General features: G+C 45.9%; 1 protein-coding gene across 1 annotated transcript in view; it reads left to right on the forward strand.

Annotated features, from left to right (window-relative positions):
• The window catches only part of znf438 (zinc finger protein 438), a 136,146-nt gene that overhangs the window by 63,797 nt on the left and 57,039 nt on the right, over window positions 1-15,310 (forward strand). The window contains exon 2 of the mRNA XM_080752428.1: window positions 9,739-9,842. The gene's annotated coding sequence lies outside the window, so the exon portion shown is untranslated. The remainder of the gene's footprint in view (window positions 1-9,738; window positions 9,843-15,310) is intronic.

The raw sequence follows: 15,310 nt of genomic DNA on the forward strand, positions 1-15,310 counted from the left end.
ACACACACACACACACACACACACACACACACACACACACACACACACACACACACACACACACACACACACACACACACACACACACACACACACACACACACACACACACACACACGCACGCACGCACGCGCGCGCGCACACACACACACACACAGATACGTGCAAACATACTGTAGCATAGCGAACTACCTGCCTGTTCTTTATCCCATCTGCTATGTGGAGGCCTGTGTAAACAGCAGGTCTGTTTGAAGTGGAAAGCTTTAATCACAAGTGTAATCATTTACATTGCTGGCTGCTTACTGGGGCGCTGATAGAGAGGAGACTGACTCTCTGACCATGGAAATGTTTGCAGGTCTTGAGAGATCAGCTCCATATCGCCTAGCAATGGACAGGACCATGGATGAAGGATTATTGAGGCAGAAATTAATTTGGCTAATACTATGTGGTGTTTTATGCCTAGCTTTGCTGCCACTGTTTTAAACAATTCCAAGTGGTTCTCAAGCATTTTCATGTCCAGGAGGACCCTAAAAAAAACTGTAATTTGGCCACAAACCCCCTATTAGAAAATATGTTGTGCCAGAGACCTCCAAAAGGGAAGCTTTGTTAACTCTTATTGTGCCGATCCCGAACTAGTTCGGCTTTATTTGGACCTTATTAACGTTCGGGGTGCCGATCCCGAACTAGTTCGGCTTTTTAAAAAAAAAACATTTTTTTCCAGAGGCCTTACCGAAGCACCGGGCTAAATTTTCGAGCCGGGCCGCCGGCCGTCATCTGTTTACACGGCCCGCGAGAGCGTCGCGCCGCCGATATTTCCCATCCACTCCAATGCAATCCAGGATCTTTAGAGCTCATTTTCTCTGTTCCATGCATATCCATGAGGTGTGCAAGGTTTAATCACGGCTAAATCGCCGAAAATAGGGCTTCTAAAATGCTTGGTAGCCAATAGCTAACTTCAAGCTAACTTAATCCTGTTCCTGTTCATGCACAAAGGAAAGTGTTCAGGCGCGTCATGGCTGCGCACGGCTTGTGCATATACAGCGTATGTCTATGGTGGATTCTATGGCCATTGGGCGCCCTCTAGTGGTGATTCTGGGCACTGAAATAGTTAACATTTTGTACAACACGTCACATCACAACACCTCTGATCTGCTGTCCTCGAAAAGCTGAAAAATAAAATGAGGAATAACTGTTTAAACTCTGTCTCCATGATATGCCTTTTCAGAGATATCGTATGCATCGTGATATAATGAGGGAGCCTGTTGAATTGTTAATACAGAGATTCATTGCAGAATCAATTTAAACCTGCATTTTGGTCTAAATCAGTGGTTCTCAAACTTAAAAATGTCAAGGTCTCCCCTTAACTCTGACAGTATACAAATGAAACGGGTCCATTTGGTTTCATTTGTATACTGTCAGAGTTACATACTTGTAAGGGTCATTTTAGACCTCCCAAAAGGAACCCAGAGAGTCCCTGGACCCCACTTTGAGGACCACTGGTCTAAATGGTCTGTTACTGCTTTTTCTTTTAGTTTGTGTTACCTTGTAGGTGATTGTAGGCTACTGTTAAGTAACTTGACAACATAAAACCCATTGTGATCGTGTATCGCGATACAGCTTGGAAACATCGTGTGATAGCGTATTTTTCCATATCGCTCACACCTAGGGTTGGGATCCGGAACCGGTTCTTCGGGTACCCGGTTCCGAAATTGAGGAACCGGAGCCGGTTCCATCATATTTTTATGACCGGTTCCTATAACGGTTCCTTGAATTTCTCATGAGCGTTCATTTGGCCCAGCTGTGTGCATTGCAAGTGACTGTGGTGACGTCTTGCTACATGTGTGAGCGAGGTGGATACGCCCACTCAGTCAGAGGCAGTCAGGCAGAGCAGACGCCTGCTGAACGACGATCAGAATGCTAGGCTAGCGTTAGTAGCGTCCTTCGAGACAGACAGAGCCAACGTTAAGCCCTCTACAGCGCAGCAGCAAAACTACTCACGAGTGTGGTCGCACTTTACAAGAGGGAAAAAAGCATGCAAAGTGCACGAAATGCAGTGCAATCCTTTCGTGCAAATGTGCAGTCTCCTAAAATCTGTACCAGTGACTGCAGCTGCTGCTTCACTTTCTTCAGTAGCCTATCTAGCTGCTAACGGAGTAACCACGGCGCAATGTCCATGTCCATTTCACTCGGCTTGTAGTACTGCAGTTCATTCATGGTGTTCCATATGACGGACGCAACGTTTGTTTGAGGTTTTATGAATAACTAGAACTATAGCAACAGTCAGCAACTCACTCCTTTCAGCTTTCACGCTGGTAGCAGCTGGAATAATGACAACGAAAGACTACCCGATCTACAAGCTCACAGCTCGTCGCGCGCAACGCATTGTGAGCTTGTAGATCGGCTATTCATTGTGCTGTTAAATAACCATGTATTTATTCTCCACTGCTTGAACGTCCACCCTAAACCATGTATTCCATCGTTATTGTGGTTAAGTTGAAATAGTAGTTATACAAGTTGCTGTAGTAATCAGGGAATCACTTTATAATAATGAAAGAAAAATATCTATCTATCTATATACTGTATCTATATATCTATATGTATGTATCTATATGTATATGTGTGTGTGTGTGTGTGTGTGTGTGTGTGTGTGTGTGTGTGTGTGTGTGTGTGTGTGTGTGTGTGTGTGTGTGTGTGTGTGTGTGTGTGTGTGTGTGTGTGTGTGTGTGTGTGTGTGTGTGTGTGTGTGTGTGTGTGTGTGTATATATCTATATCTATATCTATATATATATATAGGCCTATATTTACAACTTCCGGAACCGTTATAGGAACCGGTTCTACCCGGAACCGATATGGGGGAACCGAAAAAGAATCGGACTCGGTTCAAACCAAACGGATCCCAACCCTACTCACACCTAGTTTAAACAAACTATACATTGATTGCAATTGCGGCGTCCGTGTTTCTTAATGTCACAGTTGTAGCCTGTGACAAGAAATTGAGAAGGCCGTTCCTAGCCATCATCACAGACAGTTGAACGAGAATGAGCTCAAGTCGAGAGCCGATTCACATTCTGCAATGCAGCACTAACACCTTGGGGTGTTGTTTGGAAAATGAAAGAGTGTTTTGTGATCGACTCCTAACTACACACACACACACACACACACACACACACACACACACACACACACACACACACACACACACACACACACACACACAGGTTTCATTGTATTAGTCTGATCTAGCGGGCCATGGCCAAAGCCTGTTAAATCCAATTCAAGCAGTAGAAGTGGGTAACGAGCAGCATCACATCTGACACAGACCCCCCACTGTGAGAGCAGGAGGAATGGAACAGAACTGGGGTCAGCCCCGGGGTGATCCGAGGACTTTCTGTTGACTGTCTGTCTGCTTTGTTTAGTTCCCCCCCCCCCCCCCCCTCTCTGACTGCTTGCATCCAGTCAGTTCTAGATATTATTCCGTTGAGCTCACATAGCTTCCATTCTACTGCAATCACACTAGGGTGCATTTTTCTCAAGGTCTCATTTTGAATCAAGATTTTGATTTCTTGAGAAATGTGCACGCTAGCTGATGATTGCCTGTACATGGATGCAACATTCCCTTAATGGCCCCTTAATGGCATAAAATCGAGCGATACCCCATCCATTGATTCCGGATGGCATTTGGTTCCCCATCCGGAATCAATTGGGGTATATTTATTGTGATCAAATCTTTCTTAGAAATTCAACAAAAAAACATATTATTGACCTCAAGCCTCCATGGCGTGAGTAATCAATCGAAAACAAGTCATTTTACAGTACAGTGATTTGTATGACAAATAACGAAAATAGCCAGTCAAACCGTCTGTGTGTGTTTGTGTGTGTGGGTGTGTGTGTGTGTGTCAGTCAGTCAGTCTGTGAGCAGCTAATCTCCTGCACTGTTGGACAGACGGACGTGAAACACTCCCACTTTCCTCAGGAAGAACTTCTGCCCCAAATGTTTTAAATTGGCCTCATGGTGGTGCTATAAAAGCCCATTTCACGGTTGGCCTATATCACTTGAACCTAAAACCCTTTTCCCTGGATTCCTTGGATAATATAACAACTCCCCATATAAGCCCCGGCCATTTGTGCCATACTAGATTTTCGCCATTTTGAGTTTTCTTCAAAACACATTTTTGGCTACTAAGCACTTCTACAGATTTTGCCAAACTCTCATAAATAAGTTCACAGTCACACTGTCTCTTGGATCATGTGATCAAGATGTGTCGGTGAGATCTTTTAGATTCCATTCCAATTGGCTATGTGACAAGTTGGCTATGTGTCAAAATTTCACAGGCCTGGGTAGGCAACCCGGCCTGGTGGAGGCGCGTGTATCAAAACAGCATCCCGATTCCAGCAGAGGAAGCTTGTGATTGGCTGAACCGGAGGTAGGGAGCGCTCCGTTGTGTTCCCCTGGACCGCGCGGAGGTGCCGAAAGTCGGGGGGGCTGAAGATTTACTATTCTGTCCATAACGGCACATAAGTGGGTAACTGCGCTGAGTCGGCTCATGCGACCGTCGCAACGCTCGACACGGCGACTCGCTCGCTGTCGCTCGCTCGGCGGCGTCTCACGTGGCTCATGGTCACCTGAGACGGCGCGCCTCCGTCATCTCCACCGTAAACAAGCGCTCCGCCCTTGGTCCATTGTTGGAACCGGGATGCAGTTTTGATTCACGCGGTGGAGGCTAGGCTATATATACCAATATATTTCCATACAGAATCTTTTCCCTAATAAGATTAGAGATATGATGTGACTTGGTATGTTGCCCAGGAGCCACTGTTACAGTATAAATGTAGTTAGGCTATTATCTGCAGTGTCGCACTGGATGAATGTCAGCTTTATCCTGCCAAAGAACACAGCAGGAAAATGTTTGCTGATCAGCACTGCTGTGCGATTGGCCTTGAGGTTAATATCTAGAAGTGTATTTTTTTTGTTGAGGATAAGCATTTTTCAGCGCGTTCCCATCCTGGTCAATTAGAGCCAGGTTGTTTGGAGTGAATGATTCAGTGTGTTGCAGAAACGTGGAGCTCCAGGGGTGTCGCACCAAAATTCTGGGCCCTGGGTACAACGATTCACTGTGGGCCCCCCCCATGAATGTTCTTCATAGGGGGAGGAGGGGGTTTAACCCATTTAGACTGGGAACGCATTATTACGCATTCTTTTGTGTTTTAACTATTGAAAAATAGCAGATGTACAAGCTCACAGCGCGGCACCGAGTGCCGCGCTGTGAGCTTGTAGATCTGCTATTTTTTTTAAATTGTGAAAATTTGTGAGTCTTTGAATATTTCAAATCCTCCTAAGGTTTTTTGAAAAACCTATGTTTCTATGTCAGTGGTGCTCAAACCTTTTCATGTGAAGGACCCCCAAAATTATATGTATTTGGCCACGGACCCCCATCTCAAAATATTTAGTTCCAGTGACCCCCCCAGAAGCAGATTTACAAATGTTCACTTAAAAAATACATATTATATTCAAAGATTTGCACACATTTTCACGACTTTTCAAAAATAGCAGATACAAGCTTGCAGCGCGGCACTCGGTGCCGCGCTGTGAGCTTGTATATCTGCTATTTTTCAATAGCTAAACTATAACATAATTAAGGCCCCTTCCTCCACCTTGGGCCCTAGTAACTCAGTCCCACTTTTCCCCACCTTGTGACGCCCCTGTGGAGCTCTGCTGCAGACAGCGCATAAGAAGAAAAAAGCCCACAGCCATTCAACTCATTCCAGAATGGCGTGTTCTTCTATCTAGACTCTTCCGTTTCTAAATAATTTATCCAGACAACTAGAATGATTATTCTATGAATATGCACCGAGTCTCTCTCTCTGTCTTTTATTGCTCAATATCTCGCTTTCTTTGTCTTTCTGTGCGTTAGTTTTGCTCCCATGTGCATGCAATGGCAGGGGGGGGTGTGTGTGTGTGTGTGTGTGTGTGTGTGTGTGTGTGTGTGTGTGTGTGTGTGTGTGTGTGTGTGTGTGTGTGTGTGTGTGTGTGTGTGTGTGTGTGTGTGTGTGTGTGTGTGTGTGTGTGTGTGTGTGTGTGTGTGTGTGTGTGTGTGTGTGTGTGTGTGTGTGTGTGGTGTAAAGCAACTAGTAAGCCATTTACCATGAGAGGGAGTCGGTTGTTGGCTGATTTACCACTGTTTCAGCCAACAACCCTCGAATGGTAAATTGCTCTACCACTTCTATCTTCTATCATATAAATGAAAGAAGTTTACCACTGTTTTAAGCCAATCAGAATCCAGTATCTGAACATGTGACCACAAAAGAAAGTGGTAGAAAGTACATTTTACGTGCTATTTGTTATATCCATGAGTTGAATACCAAGGACTTCCTATGTAAAAAAGACCGTAAAAGGACTTATTTGGGAATGGGATGCTCCTTTTAGGCAGGGTGTTTAACTGTACTTGTACTGTACTAAATTGTTTTACTGTATTGACTATACTTGTACTGTTCTCCATTTTTGTCTAATGAAAAAAAACAATCAATTTACTTAAGTACTGTACTTGACACAGTTCAAACTTTGAGTACTTTTTCCACCACTGGTGTGTGTGTGTGTGCATGTGAGAGTGGGAGCCTCAGCCTGTGCGTGTGTGCGACTGTGCGCATGTTTTTCCCCCCACCTGAAACAAAGGAGGTGTCAGAGTGAATTAGCCCCCCCTACCTGACGGAGCAGCCCCAGAGCTTCGGGACGCACCGCTGGTTGTGCTGACTCGCATTATGAAGCATAGTGTCTGCTTTTTCCTCTGCTACGCTTCCCCTCCTTTTGTTCCCCCCCCCCCCCCCCCCCCCCCCCCATCCCTACATCCTCCCCACACCTTCCCATCCCACTCCTGGGGTGTGTGCTCTAACAAGGTTGCTGGAGAGAGGATAAGGCGTGTTAAATGAATAATTTACACAGAAGAGCGCTCCTTATTTATTTATTTAATACAGTGGGATATGACAGAGTGGGCAGCCCTGCCTGCGCCCCCCGCCCCCCCAACGCCCAGATGTCGTTAGCTAAACGAGCCCCTGCTCCGTTTAATGGAAGGCAAAAGTGACGGGCATTTAGAAGAAGGGGGTGTGTATCTGTGTGCGCGTGTGCTTGTGAAACAGGTCATGCGTAGCTGTCACTAGTGTGTGAAACATGCGGGCGTCTAGCGTGCTTTGTCACTCTGCCGTGTTGCCAGTTATATCCTCGACACACGGAGGCATGAAGCGGGCAGGGCATTATTTAATGCATGTTCTGCTGTTGCGTTCAGTGTGTACAGCCCTGGATAAGAGAAGCTACACGAACAGTGGCGTCAGTTCAGAAAAAGCAACAGGAATGATACATTTATTTTAAGAAGTTCCATTTTTTCCCCAAAAAATTTCTATGGTTTCTTGGGCTGGATATTAGCCTAGTTCCAGACCCTGAATCGCTAGCCACACCCCTTTAATTTTTTTGTTTCGGCGATTCAGGTCTAGAATCGCTCTCATTGAGGAGGCCTGCCTCGGTTGAAAATCCGTACGGCGAATCAGCGTCGTGAATCAGCGTCTTGTGATCAGCGTGGGTGGGGCTTTCCCAGAACTCATGTGTGTTTCCAAGTACACCAGCGCCGCCGCCGTACCGTACCGCGCATCGCGTCGCGGTAAATTGCGGTAAAATGCGATCGTATCGATCTCTCTATGAAACACCAGTAGCAGGCATGTTATGTTGTGTTTGATTACTAGTTCGTAGTGCTCCTATTCTGACTGTTTCTTTGGTTAGCAAGTAGCACTAGCAAGCAACAGGCAAGCCACTAGCCAGCCAGGCACACACAACAACACTATGTCATGTGTTGGTCGGTGAACCAATCGCTGAAGACTGCCTTTTTTTGGCAACGCCCATCCCTGCAATCGCCCTGGGGGGAAGCGACCTCAGACTGAATAATGAAGTGAAACGAAATGTCAATTCAGGCTAGCTGGATATGGCAGTCTGGAACAGTTGTTCAAGTGCAGCTAAACTTGGCATAATATAGTAAACGTGCCACAATTAACAATGATGAATTGCACCTGTGCAGCTGACCTGCGGAACCTGGGAATATACTATTCCGGCAAGATGGGGAGAATAAAAGTGTGGAGAATATAATTATAATACCTTGTTGAATTTTGCATAGTTATTTTAATGTAATTTAACAACATAATAACCAGCACAGATAGACAAATTTAAGAGACATTCATGGATTTATATTTTAAAGTAACTTGTATTCTCCCCCCTGGACCCAGGGTATGGCAGCTGAATACCCCTGCCATACCCAATTGACGCCCCCTGTACACGAATGGCCAAACGTCCGCCCTAGAAACGCCCGGGCGTGGTTTTTGAGCGGTGCTCCTGGAAGGAGCCAAGCTCCTACATGTGGCTTTGTATGTTTGTACGCCCAGGGTCACATTGGCTTGGCCTACATCTGGCCTACATCTCTGCACAAAGCTCTCAAAGCTTGTTGTACGCCCAGGGTCACGTTGGCTTGGCCTACATCTGGCCTACATCTCTGCACAAAGCGCTCAAAGCTTGTTGTACGCCCAGGGTCACGTTGGCTTGGCCTACATCTGGCCTACATCTCTGCACAAAGCGCTCAAAGCTTGTTGTACGCCCAGGGTCACATTGGCCAAGCTTCGCGGGACGCGAGTTTCTATATTCTAGGAGAGCTAAGATAAAACCACGCCCCGGACTCATTTTTGAAGCTTGTGATTGGCTGAACCGGAGATAGGGAGCGCTCCATTGTAGTCACTTGGACCGCGCGAGGTGCACCAAACCTTACGGCCTGGGCATAAATATAACGATTGCATTCACCACGGCTTCGTAACTCGCGCGGCGCTCCGCCGGCCGCGCGGCCCTGGCCCGCTTCCGCTGGCCTTCGCGCCGCTTGCAATGTCGTGGACAATAACTGAATGTCGTTGAAAACGAGCGCTCCTTCTCTTAGCTCTCCTAGAATTTAGAAACTCGCTCGCGGGACACTTAACACTTCGCCAGCCAAAATAGAATGGTGGTTGGTAGATTAGCTGTGAAATTTCTATTATTGTATTGTGATCTGAGACATAATATTATGTTTATAAACATGAGCCCGCCGCCCCTCCTTCTTGGACAGCGCCGTTGTTTTTTCTTTTTTTTTTTTCCCCCAGGTCATTAGCTCACCGTGATTTTCTCGATCTCCGTTGGGATAGAGTGGTGGTTTTGGCCGAGCATCGATCTCCCCGTGCGTTTCGCGTGCGCGATCCGCGCGCATAACGATCCATGCATATAGTAGTCCAGGAGTGACTGAACAGTCGATGTGTCCACTTTGGATAGCCTAGCACCTAGCACTCCAGCTCTGCTAGTGCTAACGTCCAAACAACAAGTGGGTGGGAGGAAGGAAGGCTGAAGAAGGAAACGCCATGAGAGTCACTTCTGTTTCATGTCAGAGCAGCCACGAGCCACCGATGGACGAGCGGTGACTAGGGAAGGTTAGACGATCGCCGATTTTTGGATCAAAATCATTTATTCCAGTTTTAATGACAAAGTCCGGGAAAGTACGGCGCGGCTGAGACTCCTTGCTGGGATGTGCGATATACTACGGTTTTAACATTAAGGGGCCCCCCGTGGCTTGGAAAGGGTTAATGACATAAACTCATAAATAGCACTGCTCACTTCACACTAGGTGTGAGTTAATGTATTTCTTCATGTTCCATTTCTGATCATACATTTGTCCTTTCTCCCGTTTCCAGGGGAGAGCGGAGAGGGGGGGACAGGACCCCCGGCACCGCCCCAAAAGAGGAGGAGGAGCCACACCCCCAAGGGAGGAGCTAAGGAGCTAGGTATCATCCAATCGGTAATTTTCTTTGTAATACTTACTCGTTTGAATTTATGACCCAGTGCAAACAGCTGGCGTTATCGCAGGGCCATGCACTTTACAGCAGAGCTCAAACACCACTTTTTTTTTGGTTCAAAAATCAACTCAACATACTATCTACCATACTAAAAGTGTAAATATGAAAATAATGCATACATTTCAAGTCGGTACTCCTAATTACTCCTGAGTTACTAAGTAGGTGAGTGGCAAATTGATGACTTCTTGTGTTGCGCTTATCATCTCCTAATAATTCATATGAAATAGGAAAATATCTCAATGACCATCTAGTCCAGGGGTCTTCAACCTTTTCAGGCCAAGGACCCCTTAGTTGAGAGAGAGATGAAGCAGGGACCCCCACTACCCATAGATACCATATAGTTTCATCATTTGACGGTACAATCATCAGTGTATTTTGGGTTCATGTAAATTTATGTTTCCACTGATATTTAACCACTTGAACCGTCAATACTTAATAAACTTGACCTTTCACTCTGTACTTATATCACGCAAAAATTTGGAGGACCCCCCGTAGTAACTCTGAGGACACCCTAGGGCAGGGGTTTTCAAAGTGGGTGACGGGGCACCCTGGGGTGCCGTGATGCCAGTCCAGGGGTGCCGCGAGATAATTTGATAATATTTGGAATTCATCAATATCACTACATCAATATCACTTCACTATGCTTAGTAAAATAGACCTGATTTGCACTGTACTTGATGAGTTCTTTTTCCATCTACGACAACTCTTCATCAAAAATAGCAGATCTACCAGCACACAACGCGTCACGTTGTGACGCGTTGTGAGCTTGTAGATCAGCTATTTTTGATGAACCTTCCCCCCAGAATGCTGGGGTTCAAGTGGTTAAACGTCAAGTATAACATTATTTTCAGTCAGTTCTGATGGAAACGGATATTTCTCCAATATGATGATACAGTGTAAGTCAGGGGTGCCGTGGATGAAAAAGTTATTTACAGGGGTGCCCCGAGTCAAAAAAGTTTGAAAACCCCTGCCCGAGGGGTCCCGGACCCCCCTGTTGAAGACCCCTGATCTAGTAGTCACTGCCATTCGGTCACAAACATCACAGAACTGGGGAAGAATGGAGAATGAACCAACAACCACTCTGCTCTTCCTCTCCTTCTGCTCTGCCTGTTGACAGAGGCAGGAGTCATGCAGTTCCTGTGTGTGTGTGTGTGTGTGTGTGTGTGTGTGTGTGTGTGTGTGTGTGTGTGTGTGTGTGTGTGTGTGTGTGTGTGTGTGTGTGTGTGTGTGTGTGTGTGTGTGTGTGTGTGTGTGTGTGTGTGTGTGTGTGTGTGTGTGTCTTCCCCAGGAGAACTAAATCCCACTGCTCACGTTGACCTCATTATAAAAATAGCTCATCTATCCAGCCATCACATTTTCCCTGTATTCTCCTGTCTCCATCCTCTCCTCCTTCAACTCATCTCATCACTCTCCTCTCTCTCACAGTGTTTGCGCTGGTCTTAGTGTGAGATTAAAAGCTCATGTAAGCCTTTGTAACTGTAAGGTTCTTCCCGTGCACCTGTCGTTACTAATCATGTCCTAATCTGGGATTGTAAGATATTATGGTTTAATCAGAAGGAGTAGTCTCTTTAGCCAGCTGATCTTTTAACCTTAACCACCATAGAACCCTAGCATCCCTAACCTGGGGAGTGGGGGCAAACATTCGGTGAAAACGCACCGCGTTGCGAGCTTGTAGATGGGCAATTTGCACTGCATCTTAATTATTATTTTAAATGAATGGAATTTCTTTTAAATATTACCAGTAAGACTCCCTGATCGGGAGATAAGCAACCGCCAGGTTGCATAGACAAACTTTAGAAGGTAATCGTAGCCAATCAGGAGGGAATATGGGAAATGGGACGGATCCATGTTGATGACATGACTTTAGAGATACTGTGTACCGCTTTGTGTGATTAGAAGGAGCTAGAAGAGGGCCATGTGAGAAATCAGAGCTGGAGGTTGTGGTTTGCCAGCCAAGGAGTGTGTGTGCAGAGTTTGGCATGGATTGAGGCAACGGTGCCGGAGATGAGAGTCGGGCCAGAAGTGACGTGACGGACAGACGGAGGGACAGACAGACAGACAGACAGACAGACAGCCAGTGGAGGTTTTCTTAGTAACTTGACAGTTATGGTCGCAATATTTTTTTTTCTTATGTAGGAAAATAAAATGGGAATTTTACACGAGTCGTGACCCATAAAAATTGGTCCGTGACCCACAAATGGGTCCCGACCCACAGGTTGAGAACCACTGCTCTAGTCAGGGACGTGCTGGCCATTGGGAAAACAACTCCTGAACGGCCAACAAAGTAAATTGTCTCTGTCGGGCAGAAACCTCGTATCTCCAAGTTTCAAATTTGTACATTTTTTCGCAAAGCAAAGCCCTGCTTCATCATACAAGGCCGTTGCAAAAAAGTAGTGAAAACAGTTTTCACTAGTTTAAATCATTTTTAAAATGATAAATACAAAACAAATTGTTTTGGACGGACATACAAGGTTTCCACCCGACAACAACGAAATATAACTCATGTAATTGGCCCACTGGCTTTGAGTAGCAGCAGCGCTATAGAGAGAGATCTCTCTCCATAGCGCGCAATGAGGGCCTCTCCCAACTCTTTTTCCCGGGCTGAATCAGGGGCCCAGCATGTTCCTGGCTCTAGTCAACTACAGTAAATGGGGTTTAACGTTGTCTCTTGTACTTCAAGCTGTTGCAGAGAGAGTCAGAGACACAAGGCCAGGTTGTTGTTGGCAGCCATACCTGCCCTCTCTTGTCTTCAGGGCTTCTTCTCACCTCTTAACGAGTTCAGCGCATCCTTAATGTCCCCTCCACCGGCAGGAGAGTCATGTCCTCCATTAGAGCCAGCAACCAGGGATGGTGTCTGCTTATTTTAACAGCAACATCAGTGACGGTAACTACCAGTCATTATGGTGTCGGGACACGCTTTGATCCTGCCAAGACAAGACAATGTTTCCTGGGTTCTTATTTTAAACGGCCATCAAAGACACTCCAGCACGGGAGAGTGTTTTTTTTTTTGCAGGTCTTTCAGTCCGAGTGAATCAAAAAGCAACGACCTGTTTAAACCCATTCAGAACGGGTACACATTATTGTGTATCATTATTTTATGCTCTAACTATTGAAACATAGCAGATATACAAGCTCACAGCGCGACACTGCGCTGCGAGCTTGTAGATCTGCTATTTTTGAAAAATTGTGAAAATTAGAATTTTGACCCGATTCTATAAGTGTCTTTTGAATCCTTCTAAGGTTTTTTGAAAAACCTATGTTTCTATGTCAGCAATCTGGCCAGCCATCGTCAAAGAAAAGGTCCTTTTCACTTAAATGGAGCTCAGTTAGTCTGTTCTTGAGAGACTACTATGTCAGTGGTTCTCAAACCTTTTCATGTGAAGGACCCCCAAACTGATATTTATTTGGCCACGGACCCCCATCTCAAAATATCTAGTTCCAGGGACCCCCCAGAAGCAAAATTTGAGTTACAAACGTTCGCTTTAAAAATACATACAGTATATTCAAAGATTTTCACACATTTTCACGACTTTTTCAAAAATAGCAGTGCCGCGCTGCTAGCTTGTATATCTGCTATTTTTCAATAGCTAAAGCATTCAATAATTCTAGGCCTAAAATGGGTTAACATTCACCAGGTTAGCATTCACCAGCGTTAGTTTTACTGAGGCTAGGGTTAAGGTTAGGTTTAGGTGTATCTCCGTCCCCCTGACTTGTGTCACCTCCGCGCAGCCAATCACAGGCTTCCGCCGCCTTAACCCAGTTGCTTTTTTGATACACTCGGACTGAAAGACCTGCAAAAAAGACTCTGTACGCTGTACCGAGGCACACTGGTGTGTCATGACACAAGTCCAGGTGTTGCCTTGGGATTTTGTGACAACCACTCATTATTACAGTATTTTCTGGACTATAAGGCGCACCTGACTATAAGGCGCACTGTCAATGAATGGTCTATTTTCCAACTGTTTTCATATATAAGGCGCACCTGACTATAAGGCGCACATAATAGACGCTACCGTTGCGTTATGCATCCAACAGATGGAGCTGTGCTAAAGGGAATGTCAATGTCAATGAATGATCCATATATAAGGCGCACTGGACTATAAGGCGCACTGTAGTTTTTTGAGAAAATTAAAGGCTTTTAAGTGCGCCTTATAGTCCGGAAAATACGGTATTACAATATACTGTACTGTACTATCCAAAAAGTAAAAAATCACACTCGTGTGAACTGAGCGGTTGTGTGTGTGTGTGTGTGTGTGTGTGTGTGTGTGTGTGTGTGTGTGTGTGTGTGTGTGTGTGTGTGTGTGTGTGTGTGTGTGTGTGTGTGTGTGTGTGTGTGTGTGTGTGTGTGTGTGTGTGTGTGTGTGTGTGTGTGTGTGTGTGTGTGTGTGTGTGTGTGTGTGTGTGTGCCTGGCCTATCCTGAACAACAGCGCCCCTCCCTTAACATGTGTGGTCAGAAAAGGTTACTGCAGGGCCAGGCTACATACCCGGAGACAGACAGACAAACAGACAGACAGACCCACACACACGGCCACGTATAGGAGCGTTGTGACCACCGCTCAAAAAAAAAATCTCTTTGTGCACATTCATTTTCTAATAGACACATTCGTACTCTCTCAAAATCCACAAGCATGTTGTGATGTGACAGTTGTTTGGCTATTTTCGCTGTGTATACAGGTGCACTTCTTTGAGATGTTTGAGTTGCCCATAATGTTGAGCCTCGGGCACAAAAAGTTTCAAAACCACTGACTGGTCTCACAGCCGGTCCATTACTGGACTCTACATTGCCTTGGCTGTAACACCAAGACAGTGCCTGGGAGTTGACCTCTGCTCTCCTCTGCAAGGAGGAGGGTTGTACTGTGTGGCCAGGCATGTGTGGGTGTGTGAGCTGCTATGAACTGGGTTCCTGTAAGGGCAGAAAGAATCCTGCTTTTTCTGGTCACACCAAACCAAAATGTATGTTGTGCGCGGCACTGTGTGCTCACACACACACACACACACACATACAGACAGACACACACACACACCCACACACGCACACACCTCCAGCTTCTTTAAGCCCCACACCTCCTCTGTCTGCTGTTATGAAAGTAGCGGCAGCTGCCCGAATTTGCAGTGACAGTGTCAGGTTTTAACTTGCGACCATGGTTTGAGTGCATCTGCCCCCCCCCCCCCCTCCTCCTCACTTGCCACATACTTTGCCTTTCCACTTACTGTAATGTAATGTTCCCCCTCACATAGCCAGCAGCTAACCCACCTTGGAAAGGCCACTTTATGCAAAATAAAAGCATAGCTGCAATCGGCGTTCGTTGACCTGCTTTTATAAACCCAAGCTCACCTCACCAGGAGGAGAACTGCTGGGATCATCTGCATAATCTTTTGATCTCGCGCCGGGTCTCAAGGAAGGAGCAG

Source organism: Nannobrachium achirus, assembly GCF_963921795.1.
Source record: "Nannobrachium achirus genome assembly, chromosome: 21".
In the NCBI taxonomy this organism is placed as follows: domain Eukaryota; kingdom Metazoa; phylum Chordata; class Actinopteri; order Myctophiformes; family Myctophidae; genus Nannobrachium; species Nannobrachium achirus.